Genomic DNA, 17560 nt, shown 5'->3' with positions numbered 1-17560 from the left:
GCTCGAGCTACGGGGATATGGGGAGGGGGAAGTGGAGCTCACATCGAACTCGAAGGCGTCGTCGGTGAGCTCGGGGAGGACCAGTCAGCGACGAATTTAGCGGCGGCGATCCGCGGCTCCGACGAAGGGGATGACGGCGGTGGCGACGCTACAGTGCTCCTGGCGTCGTCCAGCTCGACGAGGAGGCGTAGTCGAGGGCGGCGGTGCTCCTGGATAGCAGCAAGGGACGGGGCGGTGGCGATGGTCGTGGTGGCTCACGGTGACGTGCTGCGGTGGCGTTCGGGCGCGGGAGAGAAGACGAGCAGAGGAGAGGAGAGAGCTCGGGAGAGAGTGAGGAGAGGCCAGGGGGCTCGGTGGAGCTCTCTGGGGTGGACAGCGCCGAGGGGAAGGGGGGGAAGGCAGGCAGGAGCGTGGCGTGCATGCGCGCGCTCGCCATGCCCTCCTTCGCCTCCTCCTGGCAAGGAGGAGGATGACTGGCTTGGCCAGTTGGGCCGGGCCAGGCCGCACAGTGCTGGGCCAGCATAGGAGATGGCCGCAGGTAAGGTCCAGGTAGGTTTTTCCATTTTTGTTTTTCTTTTCTATTTTTCTTACATTTGTTTGGTTTAATAAAAATACTAAACCTTTTTATTTTCTTTTGCCAATTTTTGCAGGGGCTAGTGGTATTATTCCAGAGCTCCTTAACTATTGGCATAAATTTTGGACAAATATTATATATATATCACATATATATCCAAGCAATTAATTATTGCATTAATTCCAAATGGCCAAAATAAATATTTATGAGTTCCTAAAAATATTGGTTTGATTTTTACCTCTGACCAATATTTTTAGAGAGCAACATGAACATTTTCTTGGACCTTTTTGGAGCAATTTTTATTTGGGTTATTTCCAGAAACGATTTCTGAGGGTTTCACAATCCCCATTTCAAATTTAAATGGAATTGGAACATGATGCACAACTGACTAGCTGGTCTAGGTCATACCAGAACTAGGGATGTGACAACTCGTCCCCACTCGAAAGAATCTCGTCCCGAGATTCAGGAGTCGGCGGAAAGAAAGTGGGGTACTCAAGTCGAAGACGATCTTCACGCTCCCAAGTAGCTTCTCTCTCGGAATGATGAGACCACTAAACCTTGAGAAACTTGATGTTATGACATCGAGTGACACGCTCTGCTTGATCTAGAATGCGGACGGGGTACTCTCGATATGTGAGGTTATCTTGGAGATCAAGCGTTTCGTGGTCCACTCCACGGATGGGATTCGAGAAGCAACGCGTGAGTTGAGAGACGTGGAAGACATCATGAACTCGAGAAAGATGTGGGGGTAGTTCCAACTGGTAGGCAACCTCTCCTTGTTTAGCGAGAATGAGAAAAGGACCAATGTAACGAGGAGCCAACTTCCCCTTGATACCGAAATGATGGGTACCCTTCAAAGGGGTAACCCGAAGGTAAGCCTTGTCACCAACTTCATAAGCCACTTCCTTATGACGACGGTCATACTGGCTCTTTTGACGAGATTGGGCTGTTTTCAAAATCTCACGAATGATGAGAACTTGATCTTCTGCCTCCTGGATCATATCCGGTCCAAAGAATTGTCTTTCACTGGTTCCTGACCAGTTCAAAGGTGTTCGACATCTTCGTCCATACAGAATCTCAAAAGGAGCTTTCTTGAGACTGTATTGGTAGCTATTGTTATACGCAAACTCGGCGAAAGGAAGGCACTTCTCCCAATCCATACCGAATGAGATAACGCAAGCTCTAAGCATGTCTTCGAGGATTTGGTTGACCCTTTCCACCTGACCACTTGATTGAGGGTGGAAAGCGGTACTGAAGGAAAGATGGGTGCCCATGGCAGTTTGGAAACTCTCCCAGAAATGAGAAGTGAAAAGACTACCACGGTCTGAATTGATCTCTAGTGGAACACCATGAAGTGACACTATTCGAGAAATATATAAGTCAGCGAGCTGACTAGCAGTGATACTCTCTCGAACAGGTAGGAAGTGAGCCACTTTGGAAAGACGATCAATGACTACGAAGATAGCATTATTCCCTCTCTTGGTCCTGGGAAAGCCGGTGATGAAGTCCATACCAACTTTATCCCATTTCCATTCAGGAATAGCTAAAGGCTGAAGGGTGCCAGCAGGTCTTTGATGCTCTGCCTTAACGCGACGACAAACGTCGCAGTTAGCAATAAACTGAGCAATTTCTCTCTTCATCCTAGTCCACCAGAACCTCTGGCGCAGGTCCTGATACATCTTAGTACTACCGGGATGAATCGTGAGAGGAGATTCATGCGCCTCCTTAAGAATCAGTTGTCGCAGATGTTGATTCTTGGGAACCACCAAGCGATTCTCAAAGAAAACAACACCTCGATCATCCATAGAGAAACATCCACCAACTCCCTTCCTAATGTTTCTCTTGATGCGGATAACACCCCTATCAAACTTCTGATCAGTAATGATCTGATCCTCAAGGGTAGGTTTTGCCACCAAGGTAGAAAGGAATCTATGAGGAGCAATGTGAAGGTTAAGCTTACATAATTCCTCATGGAGAAGTGGTTGTCCCTATTGCAACATGAGATTGTTGCAAGAGGACTTACGACATAGCGCATCAGCCATGACATTCCCCTTGCATGGGGTGTAGGTAATTCCTAAGTCGTAATCTGAGATCATCTCCAACCAACGTCTTTGCTTAAGGTTCAAATCTGGTTGGGTGAAGATATACTTGAGACTCTGGTGGTCGGTGTATATCTTGCAGCGTTTACCGAGAAGGTAATGTCGCCGTATCTTAAGTGCATAGACTACGGCTGCAATCTCTAGATCATGTGTAGGATAATTCTCCTCATGTGGATGCAACTGTCGAGATGCATAGGCAATCACATGATGATCTTGCATAAGAATGCAGCCTAGTCCCTGTCGTGAGGCATCACAATAGATAACAAAGTATGGGAGCAGAAGTCAGGCATCTTTTCAGTTCCTGAAAGCTGTACTCGCACTGTAGGGACCACTCAACTTTTTATTTTTCTTGAGAAGTTCCGTGAGAGGTTTGGCCACTTTGGAGAAGTTCTCAACGAAGCGGCGACAATAACTGGCTAGGCCAAGGAAACTCCTAACTTGCTTAACCATTTCAGGTGGAGTCCAATCAAGAACGGCTTGAACTCTTTCGGGATTGACAGCAATGCCCTTACCAGAGATTACGTGGCCGAGATAGGTCACTTCTGGCAACCAAAATTCGCACTTGGAGAACTTGGCATAAAGGCGGTGTTCTCTGAGTTTTCTAACACAAGTCTAAGATGTTCGGCATGCTCTTCCTTGTTCTTCGAGTAAATAAGAATATCATCGAGGTAAACCACGACGAACTTATCTAAGTACTCCATGAAGATCGAGTTCATCAAGCGAGAGAATGTAGCTGGAGCATTGGTTAGACCAAAGGACATGACGGTGTACTCGTACTGACCATAACGAGTGACAAAAGCCGTTTTAGGAATGTCCCCGTTTCTGATCTTGATTTGGTGGTAGGCTAACCTCAAATCCATCTTGGAGAAGACTAAGGATCCAGCGAGTTGATCATACAGATTGTTGATCCTGGGGAGCGGATACTTGTTCTTTATTGTGACCAAATTAACGGGGCGATAATCTACAACCATCCGGTCCGTACCATCCTTCTTCTTGACAAAGAGGACGGGGCAAGCCCAGGGAGAAGAACTAGGACGGATGAAACCCTTTTGCAAGGACTCATCAAGTTGTTTCTTAAGCTCGGCTAGCTCTAAGGGTGCCATCTTGTAAGGTCTCCTAGAAATTGGGGCGGTTCCGGGGATAAGATCTATGACAAACTCTACATCTCTGTCAGGTGGAATACCTGGCAGTTCCTCTGGAAAGACATCCGGAAAGTCGCGGACTACCGGGATATCTTCAAGGTCAGGAAGAGGGCTGGCATTTAGAGAATAGAGTTGACGCTTTGCAATTTTGGTGGAGACAGTGACTATCTTGCCAGAGGGGTGTGTGAGCTGAACAGACCTGGTGTAACAGTCAATCTTGGCATAATGAGCTTTCATCCAGTCCATACCCAAGATGATGTTAATATCTGAAGACTTAAGGGATATCAAGGAAGCTAGGAATACAAGTCTGTCAACATGTATTTCATTGCCATAACTTATCCTAGAAGTTTGCCACTTGGATCCAGGAGTTTGAATGAGTAGTGGGGAGGGCATATCACAAAATGACATGTCGTGCAAGCGGGCATAACTTTCGGAAATGAAGGAGTGAGATGCTCCAGTATCGAATAGAACCGAAGCTGGATGACAGTTGACAAGGAGTGTGCCAAGAACGACATCTGGATCATCATGAGCGTCTTTAGCTGAGACGTGATGCACACGTCCAAGTTCAGTGGGAGCTGACTTGGCACTGATCATCTTGCGTGATGGCTTACTACCACGGCCAACAGACTTCTCGGGCTGGGGTGGAGCAACACGGGTCTGAGTGCAAATACGGGCAATGTGGCCTGGCTCTCCGCACTTGTAACAATTCTTGGAGGTAGGACAAGGACCCGCATTGACAAGTGGTCTACCAATAGGCATGGGTGTAGCATACGGTTGAACTGGGTGAGGTGCCACACAAGAAGGCCTTGGTGTATAACCGGGTGGAAGAGCGGAGTTCGGAACCCAAATCCGGCGCTTCTGAGAACTAGAACCGGAGGAAGAACCCAAATCACGGGTGTGCTTACGAGACTCCTCGTAAGTGAGTTGAGCTGTCTCTGCATTAATGGCCTTATTCACAAGAGCCTGGAATGTATTGCAATGGTGCAAGTGGAGATCACGACGCAACTTGGGGTTGAGACCCTTCCGGAACCTAGCCTGCTTCTTGGCGTCTGTGGACACTCTTCTGTAGCATAGCGGGCAAGGTTCTCAAATTCCCTACTGTAAGCATCAACAGCCATCTTACTCTGGGTGAAACTACAGAACTCTTCTCTCTTGCGGTCAATGAGAGCCTGAGGAATGTGATGCTCGCGAAAGGCCTCAGTGAAATCTCTCCAGGTGGTTATCTGGCCAGCTGGAAGCATAGCCTCATAGTTCTGCCACCAAAGACTAGCAGGACCTTCCAGGTGATATGTAGCATAGGTGACCTTGTCACTTTCAGCTACGTTCGCAGAACGCAGCTTGTGAGTGATACTACGAAGCCAGTCATCTGCATCGAGTGGTTCGATGGAATGATGGAAGGTAGGTGGTTTCAGACCAATGAAATCATAAATGGTCGCTGACTCCTTGCACTGGGGTGCGGTGTTCTCCTCGATACGTGCTAACAAGCGGTTGGTCTCACGCTTGTTCATCTCAACTTCTAACATGAACTTTGCCAACGAAGACTGATCGGGAGGATCCTCATCCCTACCATCTCCGTGGTTCCGGCTACGAGCAACAGAATTTCGGTTAACCGACAACATCCTGAAGAACGAAACCAAGGAAACAAGGATGGATTCAGCATCATCATAAGGATGTAGAATATAGTACAAGGAAAATACTATCTCTTGAACTCCTAGGACAATTCCGGCAGCATAACGGCAGTAGAATGCTCAAAATGAAACATTCTGCAAGGACGGGGTAGCACCAAACTCAACATCATCACTCAGGGTTCTGAGATATTACTAAGCAGACTACACCGGAAGTACTTGAAAACTGGAATATGACTCTGATCAACCAATCCTATGGGACTACGGAGTAGTAACACGTGATCCTGATAGACAGAAGAGGAAGACTAGTTCCTTAACCCCGTAGGAAAGATAGGATGACTCAGATCAGAGGCCAAGAGGTGAAAGGAGTAAAAAGAGCCTTACGTTCCCTTCCACAATCAATTCCCTTAAATAATTAAAGAGTTTCTAGACTCAACTTCGACCAGGTTGGCTTGGAAATCCTACAGGCAGTTAGGCTCTGATACCAAAGCTGTCGGGACCCCGATCCCAAGTCACATTGATCTAGCCGGTAACACCTCATATCACTTTGCGGCCTCACGCACGGTATTCCCACGGGTGTCGCCTTACCCTGGCCCGGGACCGTTTGCGCCTTTTGGCTCACGTATATGATTGTGTCGCTAGCATCCATATGACAGAGAACCCGGGCCGACATGGCTAGTCGTGAACCAAAAGCGGCACTAACCTATGGGGACAGGCATACATGATTCACATCGAGCATGTCGGTCAGCAGCGTGTGAATCCGGGCTGTAGCACTGGGCTAACAGGACTCCGGATGTCACCGCGTGACATTTCCCCGAAGGGACAGACACAGGAACGAAGTGAAACACATGCCGGCCAGTCAAGTGTCCTGAGCAGTAGTGCTGGGCTAGCAGGACTCCGGTGAACCGGGCTGTAGCGGACTACTATGGCTCAAGGAAGCACTAGACTACATTTCCCCATATGAGAGGCTGCCAAGGATAAACAACTAGATTGTCGGATCCCACACATAGCAATACACGTCACATGTACGCATAACATGCAAGTATGTGCTGTACAACATGGCATCACAACATAACGCAACTCATATAGATAAAGGCCCAGAAGAGCCACATAGCATTAAATACAAACAGGGGTCACATGACCCATCATTCAGAGCATACAAGCAACGGAAGCATTACATGTCTGAGTACAGACAACTACAAAAGAAAAAGGCTAAGAAGCCTGACTATCTACAAGTCCCTCCCAAGGGTACAAGATCGTAGCTGAGGTAACAAGCTACTCGTCGAAGTCCAAGCGGTACTACTAGTGAGACAGATGTCTCACCTGCAAAACATAAATAAAGCAAACGTGAGTACAAAGGTACTCAGCAAGACTTACATCAGATCCTATCATACATGCATTTGTATCAAGAAGGTAATGTGGGGTTTAGTTGCAGCAAGCCAGCTTTGAATCAGTGGCTATCCTGTTCTACGACAAGGAGAAACTTCTTTGAGGTGAGGCAGCGCACACGAGTCCACTAAACACCACATCAAATACAGTACTATGGATTTATCCTCGTCTCCTTACGAGAAGGCCATCCATAGCACTCACACTTGTCTTGAGCATTTTAGAGTATCCACTTTAAGTTGTCTATGTACCACGTAAGCATCCAAGAAGTCCATAACCGAGGACACGGCTATTCGAATAGATCATGATAACCCTGCAGGGGTGTACTTCTTCACACACGCTCTCACCACTTATCACCATGTACACGTCATGTATCTCGGCAACCTTCAAACGGAAGCCTGGCGAGGGTGTCGTCCACGACCTGACTAACCACACAAGACTCTAGTCCAGGTTTATCGCCTATTCGGGTTCCATCCGCAAGGAGATCCGGCCGGGGTGTCGCTCACGGCCCCAAACGATATGTGCAGGGTTCCCAAGCCCACCTCGCCGGATGGATCTACGCTTGGTACACCGTGCCACTTGTGCCTAGTCTGTCCCAAGCCCACCTGGCCGGGTGCCACTTGGTAGACTACTAACACTACCTACAAACACCAGAAACTATTTGCGACTCCTGGACAGAGATCAAGTTGGCTAATAAGTCGAGAGGGGCACTTAAGCATTCCAATGTGTGGTAGTAGCTAGTCATTGGACAACATACACGGAACTCAGTGCTTAAGGACGGTTCCAGTGAGACAACCCACCATGTACTCCTACATGGCCTCTCACCGCTACCTTTACCAAATCGTGTTCACACGCTTAACTCTCAGCACCAGAACATATCGTACCACTCCAATTCATTCCCGATGAATCAGACCTGACACAACTATAAGCAATAGCAGGCATGGCATGGCAAGAACACAACATGGCTCAATCAACTTCTACACATGCTAGTGGGTTTTAACTATTTACTGTGGCAATGACAGGTCATGCAGAGGAATGGGTTCAACTACCGCAGCATAAAGTAGCAGTTGAATCGTTGTTGTCCTAATGCAATAAATGAGAGCAGGAGCGAGAGAGTAGGATTGTATCGGAATGAACAAGGGGGTTTGCTTGCCTGGTAGATCAACAAGGAAGGCACTGCTCCTCAGACAGGTACTCTAGAAGGGTCTCCGGAGCATGACCTATCGAGAAGGAACAGTGTCGACAATCAAACACAAGCATATGCAACAATATGATGCATGATCATGGCATGAGTATGTGATGTGCTTTGAGCTAATGCATTTAGCATTCTATTTGGAAGAGGTCCATTTGAACCCAAGGTTCAAATGCAACTCTAAATTAAATCTTTATGAATGCCATTTATATGTTTTCACCTATACAGCAAGTATAAGTTGGTTAGACATGCATGAAACAGGTACAAATGAATAGATTTATTTTTTCTGATAATTTTTCATATATAAATTATTTCAATCTGAGCTACAGTTGAATTTCTATGAATTTTTAAAGTTTTGAATATATTCTAGAATTTCCTGATTTAATTTTAAACCAGAAAATGAATAACTGCGTCAGCATTGCGTCATGCCTGCGTCAGCAGGTCAACGGAGCTGACCAGGTCAAACCTGACGTGTGGGGTCCACACGTCAGTGACCAGTTAGTTAACAGGGGGTTATTAAACTAATCTGATTAAAGGATTAGGGCGCCTGGGCCCACTGTCAGCATCAGGGATTAGTTAAACGGTGATTAGCCGCCGGGCCCGCTTGTCAGGCCGGCTAGGGTCGTCGGTAGCGACCTCTGGACGTGGCGGCGTCCACGCTGCAGGGCACGGGGACGGCGGCTGGCAGCACCGGGGCATAGCCCGTGCTCTCCCGCATCTAGTGGGCTAGGTAGGAGGAGGAGGGGTGGCCGAAGATGACCACGGCGAGGTCATCCATGGCGGCTGGAGCAACGGGAACGGCAGGTTCGGCGCTACGGGCACTAGGGGTCTGCGGTTGGGTGCAAACGACGCGCGGGAGGGCACTGAGAACGGCGGTGAGCTCGGTTGAAAGCTGTGGCAGCTGTGGCCACGGCGGCTACATGAACGGCGGAGCCGAGCTCTCGGCCAAGGTGGCCGATGGGGCTAGGGGGTGCTCGATCTACGGGGCTAGGGGGAGGGCGAAGGGGAGCTCACAGCAAACTCGAAGGCGTCGTCGGTGAGCTCGGGGAGGACCAGTCGGCGACGAATTTAGCGGCGGTGATCCGCGGCTCTGACGAAGGGGATGACGGCGGTGGCGACGCTACAGTGCTCCTGGCGTCGTCCAGCTCGACAAGGAGGCGTAGTCGAGGGCGGCGGTGCTCCTGGACAGCAGCAAGGGACGGGGCGGTGGTGATGGTCGCGGTGGCTCACAGTGACGTGCTGAGGTGGCATTCGGGCGCGGGAGAGAAGACGAGCAGAGGAGAGGAGAGAGCTCGGGAGAGAGTGAGGAGAGGCCAGGGGGCTCGGTGGAGCTCTCTGGGGTGGACAGCGCCGAGGGGAAGAGGGGGCAGGCAGGCAGGAGCGTGGCGTGCATGCGCGCGCTCGCCGTGCCCTCCTTCGCCTCCTCCTGGCAAGGTGGAGGATGACTGGCTTGGCCAGTTGGGCCGGGCCAGGCCGCACAGTGCTGGGCCAGCACAGGAGATGGCCGCAGGTAAGGTCCAGGTAGGTTTTTCCATTTTTGTTTTTCTTTTCTATTTTTCTGACATTTGTTTGGTTTAATAAAAATAATAAACCATTTTATTTTCTTATGCCAATTTTTGCAGGGGCTAGTGGTATTATTCCAGAGCTCCTCAACTACTGGCATAAATTTTGGACATATATTATATATATATCATATATATATCCAAGCAATTAATTATTGCATTAATTCCAAGTGGCCAAAATAAATATTTATGAGTTCCTAAAAATATTGGTTTGATTTTTACCTCTGACCAATATATTCAGAGAGCAACATGAACATTTTCTTGGACCTTTTTGGAGCAATTTTTATCTGGGTTATTTCCAGAAATGATTTCTGAGGGTTTCACAATCCCCATTTCAAATTTAAATGGAATTTGAACATGATGCACAACTGGCTAGCTGGTCTAGGTCATACCAGAACTAGGGATGTGACATCGTGCAAGCTGTGTTGTACAGGGATGTAGTTCTGGTGAGAAATCTAAAAATGGTTTCTTGTCATCTCGCAAAATCAGGTGTCATGTGCTTCGGATCACTGCGAGGGTTAAACAGCGACAACTGAGTTGGGTCAGTCATTGGGGGCACATGCATGAAGACTACTCGGCTGCCATCTAGGTCAAGCCGGCTATGTTAATTAGGACATCTATCGACGGACCCCTTTTCTACGAGTTTATCTTTAATTCGAGCTTTGATCCTCATCTAGTTTATCCATCGGGATTCATCTTGTCTCCTTTGGGCAGTGAGGTTATGATTTCTTGTCATGTGGCATTTTTTCGTGCTATATGTCATAATCCGGTGCTTCAGATTAAAATGACAACAACTGCACCACTGGGGCACGTGCATGAAGACTTCTCGACAGTCATTGCCAAGGTCAAGCCGGCTCCGGCCGGTAGACAAAAGAAAACTAGTACTCCACTATATAGGCAGGAGCCTCCGTGCTTGCTTGCTAGTGTTGCTCTCTTCACACTGTCTCGTCCTCTCCAGATCTAAAAACGACAGCGGTGGCCACACACTCTCTCTCCGAATCCTCTCCACCGGGGAAGGTGAGAAGGTGCAATGTTCACGCGGTCGTCCTCGGCGATGGCTCTTACCCACTGTCGGTGTCAAAACCGGTGGATCTCGGGTAGGGGGTCTCGAACTGTGCGTCTAGGATCGATGGTAACAGGAGATGGGGGACACGGTGTTTACCCAGGTTCGGGCCCTCTCTATGGAGGTAATACCCTACTTCCTGCTTGATTGATCTTGATGAATATGAGTAGTAGAAGAGTTGATCTACCACGAGATTGTAATGGCTAAACCCTAGAAGCCTAGCATGTATGACTATGGTAATGAGTATATCCTTTCCGGACTAACCCCTCCGGTTTATATAGACACCAGGGGGGGGGATCTAGGGTTACATAGAGTCGGTCGGTTACATAAGAAGGAATCTTCATAGTCGGTCGCCAAGCTTGCCTTCCACGCCAAGGAGAGTCTAATCCGGACACAGGTACAGTCTGCGGCCTTCATGTCTTCACCGCCCATCAGCCCGACCCATGGATAATAGGCCGGACGCCCGAGGACCCCTTAGTCAAGGACTCCCTCAGTATCCCTCGAACCAGTCTTCAATAGCGAGGTGTTCGGCACACAAATTATCTTCGGCATTGCAAGGCGGGTTCCTACAAGTGATGTATTCGGCCATCGGTTCAATGTCACTCTCCTCGACCTCTGCGCGTTAAATAACTTCGCCTTCCACATGTCAAGCGAAGGCGGAAGGTTAGGGTATTTTTGTAGATAACACCCCATCCATGCAAGGAAGAGCGCATATTAAAGAGATTGGATCCTAGATCCATTCAGCTCCATGCAGAGGAAATTCCCTGGAAACTTCTTAGGAGAAACAATTCTAGCATGGCTAGTGCCCCCAGCTCCTCCATCTGTTCCATCCCAGAGAAAGGCGAATGGGAGAGGTGTTCAGTGTCCCACAGTCAATTGACAAAGTTGCAGACGCAGGGATTTCTTCGCCCCGCAGATCTAGTTCCTATTCGAGCGGGGCTAGATTCCTTCAATGGTGAGATTCAGGAAGAGGACTTCCCAACCCATCCGGGGTGGAGCGAATATGTTTCGTCCCCTACCTGCTAAGGGGCGTTGGATTTCCCATTCACCCGTTCTTCCGAGGGCTTCTGGAATACTATGGCCTCCAGTTGCACAACTTCACCCCTGCCTCCATTCTACACATCGCGGGTTACGTCGCTTTATGCAAATTATTCCTAGGTATCAAGGCTCATTTTGAGCTATGGAGGAAGTTGTCATGTCTTGTCCCGCGTAATCACGAGGGGTCAATATTAGAAGTGGGCGGAGCCAAAGTATGGCATATCGCCGATACCGGATATCTGTCCGGCACACCAAGGAAGGCACTCGAAGAATGGCCTTCCGAATGGTTCTATATCGAGGACGTCGCGCTTCCTGACCCAGTTCGAAAGGGTCTTCCTGAATTTGCGAGCGTTCCGCTGAAGAAACGCCACAGTTGGCGTCCCCGAAGTCTTGAAGAGGATGACAGCGCAGAAGTTCGCCAGCTTATGAGCAAGATAAAGATGCTCGCTCAGTCCGGACTCACAATAATCGAGGTAATGGCGATCTCCATAGTGCGACGGGTTCAGCCGCTACAATACAGAGGGCTGCCCATATGGCACTACAATGGAGAGGATGACGCCTCCCGCTATGGCCGGAAGGGTCCGGGTACCCCCGCCGCTCTGGCCAAAATATTGGCCAAGCTGTTTAAAGGGGAGGAAGAGGAGTTTCTTCGCATTAAGCGCAGAGATGGGTATTCTATGTATGATCCTCCCAGTTGGGTAAGCCTCGACCCCTCTATTCCACTCATTCCACTTCCGAATTACTTTTGATAAATTTCAAGTTTGTTTGTTATGACAGCACTGGCGGAAGGTCACCGAAGGACTTCATAGTCCTGCCCCACAGCCGGAGATCCACAACCGAGAGTTAGATCCTGGGTTCGTAGAGGATCCGGATATATTCGTGGTGCTTGCGGAGGGTATGTTTTACTAGACAAGCTATGATGGCACAGAAGTGGCCATCACCATCGACTACCCTGGCCTTCTTCCTGCTTCACATGTAAACAATTAAGAAACACCCTCTCTAAAAGAGTGCTCTTATTTTGCCTCACCCACCGCACTATATCGTGCTTCACAGGGGAGACGTTCGGCGATTTCGAAGAGATTGGCTCCCGCGCCGGGCAAGCCTTCGAAGAGGAAGGCGGGTGAAGACTGATGTCTACTACACAACCTTCTTCTTGTAGACGTTGTTGGGCCTCCAAGTGCAGAGGTTTGTAGGATAGTAGCAAATTTCCCTCAAGTGGATGACCTACGGTTTATCAATCCGTAGGAAGCGTAGGATGAAGATGGTCTCTCTCAAGCAACCCTGCAACCAAATAACAAAGAGTCTCTTGTGTCCCCAACACACCCAATACAATGGTAAATGTATAGGTGCACTAGTTCAGCGAAGAGATGGTGATACAAGTGCAATATGGATGGTAGATAAAGGTATTTGTAATCTGAAAAAATAAAAACAGCAAGGTAACTAATGATAAAAGTGAGCGTAAACGGTATTGCAATGATAGGAAATAAGGCCTAGGGTTCATACTTTCGCTAGTGCAAGTTCCCTCAACAATACTAACATAATTGGATCACATAACTATCCCTCAACATGCAACAAAGAGTCACTCCAAAGTCACTAATAGCGGAGAACGAACAAAGAGATTATGGTAGGGTACGAAACCACCTCAAAGTTATTCTTTCCAATCAATCCGGTGGGCTATTCCTATAAGTGTCACAAACAGCCCTAGAGTTCGTACTAGAATAACACCTTAAGACACAAATCAACCAAAACCCTAATGTCACCTAGATACTCCAATGCCACCTCAAGTATCCGTGGGTATGATTATACGATATGCATCACACAATCTCAGATTCATCTATTCAACCAACACAAAAGACCTCAAAGAGTGCCCCAAAGTTCTATCAGAGAATCACGACGAAAACGTGTGCCAACCCCTATGCATAGGTTCATGGGCGGAACCCGCAAGTTGATCACCAAAACATACATCAAGTGAATCACGTGATATCCCATTGTCACCATAGATAGCCACGACAAGACATACATCAAGTGTTCTCAAATCTTTAAAAACTCAATCCGATAAGATAACTTCAAAGGGGAAACTCAATTCATTACAAGAGAGTAGATGGGGGAAGAAACATCATAGGATCCAAATATAATAGCAAAGCTCGCGATACATCAAGATCGTGCCAAATCAAGAACACGAGAGAGAGAGAGAGAGAGAGAGAGAGAGAGAGATCAAACACATAGCTACTGGTACATACCCTTAGCCCCGAGGGAGAACTACTCCCTCCTCGTCATGGAGAGCACCGGGATGATGAAGATGGCCACCGGAGAGGGATTACCCCCTCCGGCAGGGCGCCGGAACGGGTCTAGATTGGTTTTCGGTGGCTACAGAGGCTTCTGGCAGCGGAACTCCCGATCTAATCTCTGTTCTGGAAGTTTTAGGGTACGATGATATATATGGGTGCATGAAGTACGTCGGAGGAGCTACGGGGCCCCACGAGGCAGGGGAGCGCGCCCTAGGGGGGGCGCCCCCCACCCTCGTGAGCACCTCCCGTATCTCCTAACGTGGAGTCCAAGTCTATCTGGTGGCTTTCGTTCCAAAAATAACTTCTCCAGTTGATTTCGTTCTGTTTCGACTCCGTTTGATATTACTTTTCTTCGAAACACTGAAATAGGCATAAAACAACAAATCTGGGCTGGGCCGGTCAATAGGTTAGTCCCAAAAATAATATACAAGTGGAAAATAAAGCCCAATATTGCCTAAAACAATAGATAATATAGAATGGAGCAATCAAAAATTATAGATACGTTGGAGACGTATCAAGCATCCCCAAGCTTAATTCCTGCTCGTCCTCGAGTAGGTAAATGATAAAAAAATAATTTTTGATGTGGAATGCTAGTTGGCATAATTTCAATGTAATTCTTCTTACTTGTGATATGAATATTCAGATCCGAAAGATACAAGACAAAAGTTCATATTGACATAAAAGTAATAATACTTCAAGCATACTAACTAAGCAATTATGTATTCTCAAAATAACATGGCCAAAGAAAGCTATCCCCACAAAATCATATAGTCTGGCTATGCTCCATCTTCACCACACAAAATATTTAAATCATGCACAACCCCGATGACAAGCCAAGCAATTGTTTCATACTTTTGATGTTCTCAAACTTTTTCAATCTTCACGCAATATATGAGCGTGAGCCATGTACATAGCACTATAGGTGGAATAGAATGGTGGTTGTGGAGAAGACAAAAGGGAGAAGATAGTCTCACATCAACTAGGCGTATCAACGGGCTATGGAGATTCCCATCAATAGATATCAATGTGAGTGAGTAGGGATTGCCATGCAATGGATGCGCTAGAGCTATAAGTGTATGAAAGCTCGAAAAGAAACTAAGTGGGTGTGCATCCAACTTGCTTGCTCATGAAGACCTAGGGCATTTTGAGGAAGCCCATCATTGGAATATACAAGCCAAGTTCTATAATGAAAGATTCCCACTAGTATAAGAAAGTGACAACATAGGAGACTCTCTATCATGAAGATCATGGTGCTACTTTGAAGCACAAGTGTGGTAAAAGGATAGTAGCATTGTCCCTTCTCTCCTTTTCTCTCATTTATTTTATTTTTTTAATTTTTTTATTTGGGCCTTCTCTTTTTTATGGCCTCTTTTCTCTTTGTTTATTTGGGCTTCTTTGGCCTGTTTTATTTTTTTATTTTCGTCCGGAGTCTCATCCCGACTTGTGGGGGAATCATGGTCTCCATCATCCTTTCATCACTGGGACAATGCTCTAATAATGATGATCATCACACTTTTATTTTCTTACAACTCAAGAATTACAACTCGATACTTAGGACAAGATATGACTCTATATGAATGCCTCTGGCGGTGTACCGGGATATGCAATATGACAATGATGAATGTGTCATGATAAACGGAACGGGGGAAAGTTGCATGGCAATATATCTCGGAAATGGCTATGGAAATGCCATGATAGGTAGGTATGGTGGCTGTTTTGAGGAAGGTATATGGTGGGTGTATGATACCGACGAAAGGTGTGCGGTATTAGAGAGGCTAGCAAAGGTGGAAGGGTGAGAGTGCGTATAATCCATGGACTCAACATTAGTCATAAAGAACTCATATACTTATTGCAAAAATCTAGAATTTATCAAAGTAAAGTATTACGCGCATGCTCCTAGGTGGATATATTGGTAGGAAAAGACCATCGCTCATCCCCGACCGCCACTCATAAGGAAGACAATCAATAAATAAATCATGCTCCGACTTCATCACATAACGGTTCACCATACGTGCATGCTACGGGAATCACAAACTTCAACACAAGTATTTCTCAAATTCATAACCACTCAACTAGCATGACTCTAATATCACCATCTCCATATCTAAAAACAATTATCAAGTATCAAACTTCTCATAGTATTCAACACACTCATAAGAGAATTTTATTATTCTTGAATACCTAGCATATTAGGATTTTAAGCAAATTACCATGCTATTTAATACTCTCAAAATAATCTAAGTGAAGCATGAGAGTTCATCTATTTCTATAAAATAAAACCACCACCGTGCTCTAAAAGTATATAAGTGAAGCACTAGAGCAAATGACAAACTACTCCGAAAGATATTAGTGAAGATCAATGAGTAGTCGAATAATTATGCAAATATGTGAAGACTCTCTAACATTTAATAATTTCAGATCTTGGTAATTTATTTGAACAGCAAGCAAAGCAAAATAAAATGACATCTAAGAATAGCAAACATCATGTGAAGAAGCAAAAACTTAGGATCAACCGATACTAACCGATAGTTGTTGAAGAAGAAAGGTGGGATGCCAACCAGGGCATCCCCAAGCTTAGACGCTTGAGACTTCTTGAAATATTCTTTTGGTGTGCCTTGGGCATCCCCAAGCTTGAGCTTTTGTGTCTCCTTAATTCCTCTCATATCATAGTCTCCCTAAATCTCAAAAGCTTCATCCACACAAAACTCAACAAGGACTCGTGAGATAAGTTAGTATAAACCATTGCAAAAACCTTATCATAATGTACTGTAGCAAATCACTAAATTTATTATTAAACATTGCGTACTAAATTCCTCTGCATATTTAATAGTCCTATCCTCAAATAGAATCATTAAAGAAGCAAACATATGCAAACGATGCAAGCATAACATCAATCTGCCTAAATAGGATAGTCTGTAAAGAATGCTGCAACATCCATACTTCCCTAGCTCCATAATTATGAAATAAAATTCCCACTGTAGTAAATTTATCAGAGCTTAATATGCAAAAATGTTTATCATTTTATTACATTCTGACTTTTCTAGGGAATTATTGCAACAGCGGTAAACTTTCTGTTTTCAAACAGCAACATGTGGACTTCTAAAATAGGCATCGTAAAGGCTATCAATGCCACTTTTATTGAAATAAAAGATGCAAAACATTGTTCTAAATAACAGCAAGCAAATCTAACAAAATAAATTGACGCTCCAAGCAAAACACATATCATGTGGCGAATAAAAATATAGCTCCAAGTAAAGTTACCGATGAACGAAGACGAAAGAGGGGATGCCTTCCGGGGCATCCCTAAGCTTAGACTCTTGGCTATCCTTGAATATTACCTTGGGGTGCCTCGGGCATCCCCAATCTTAGGCTCTTGCCACTCCTTATTCCATAGTCCATCGAATCCTTACCCAAAACTTGAAAACTTCACAACACAAAACTTAACAGAAAACTTGTAAGCTCCGTCAGTATAAGAAAATAAATCACCACTTAGGTACTATAATGAACTCATTATTTATTTATATTGGTGTTAAAACTACTGTATTCCAACTTATCTATGGTTTATAAACTATTTTACTAGCCATAGATTCA

This window comes from Triticum aestivum, chromosome 7A, assembly GCF_018294505.1.
Source record: "Triticum aestivum cultivar Chinese Spring chromosome 7A, IWGSC CS RefSeq v2.1, whole genome shotgun sequence".
In the NCBI taxonomy this organism is placed as follows: Eukaryota; Viridiplantae; Streptophyta; class Magnoliopsida; order Poales; family Poaceae; genus Triticum; species Triticum aestivum.
Note: the sequence above shows the minus strand (reverse complement) of the source record.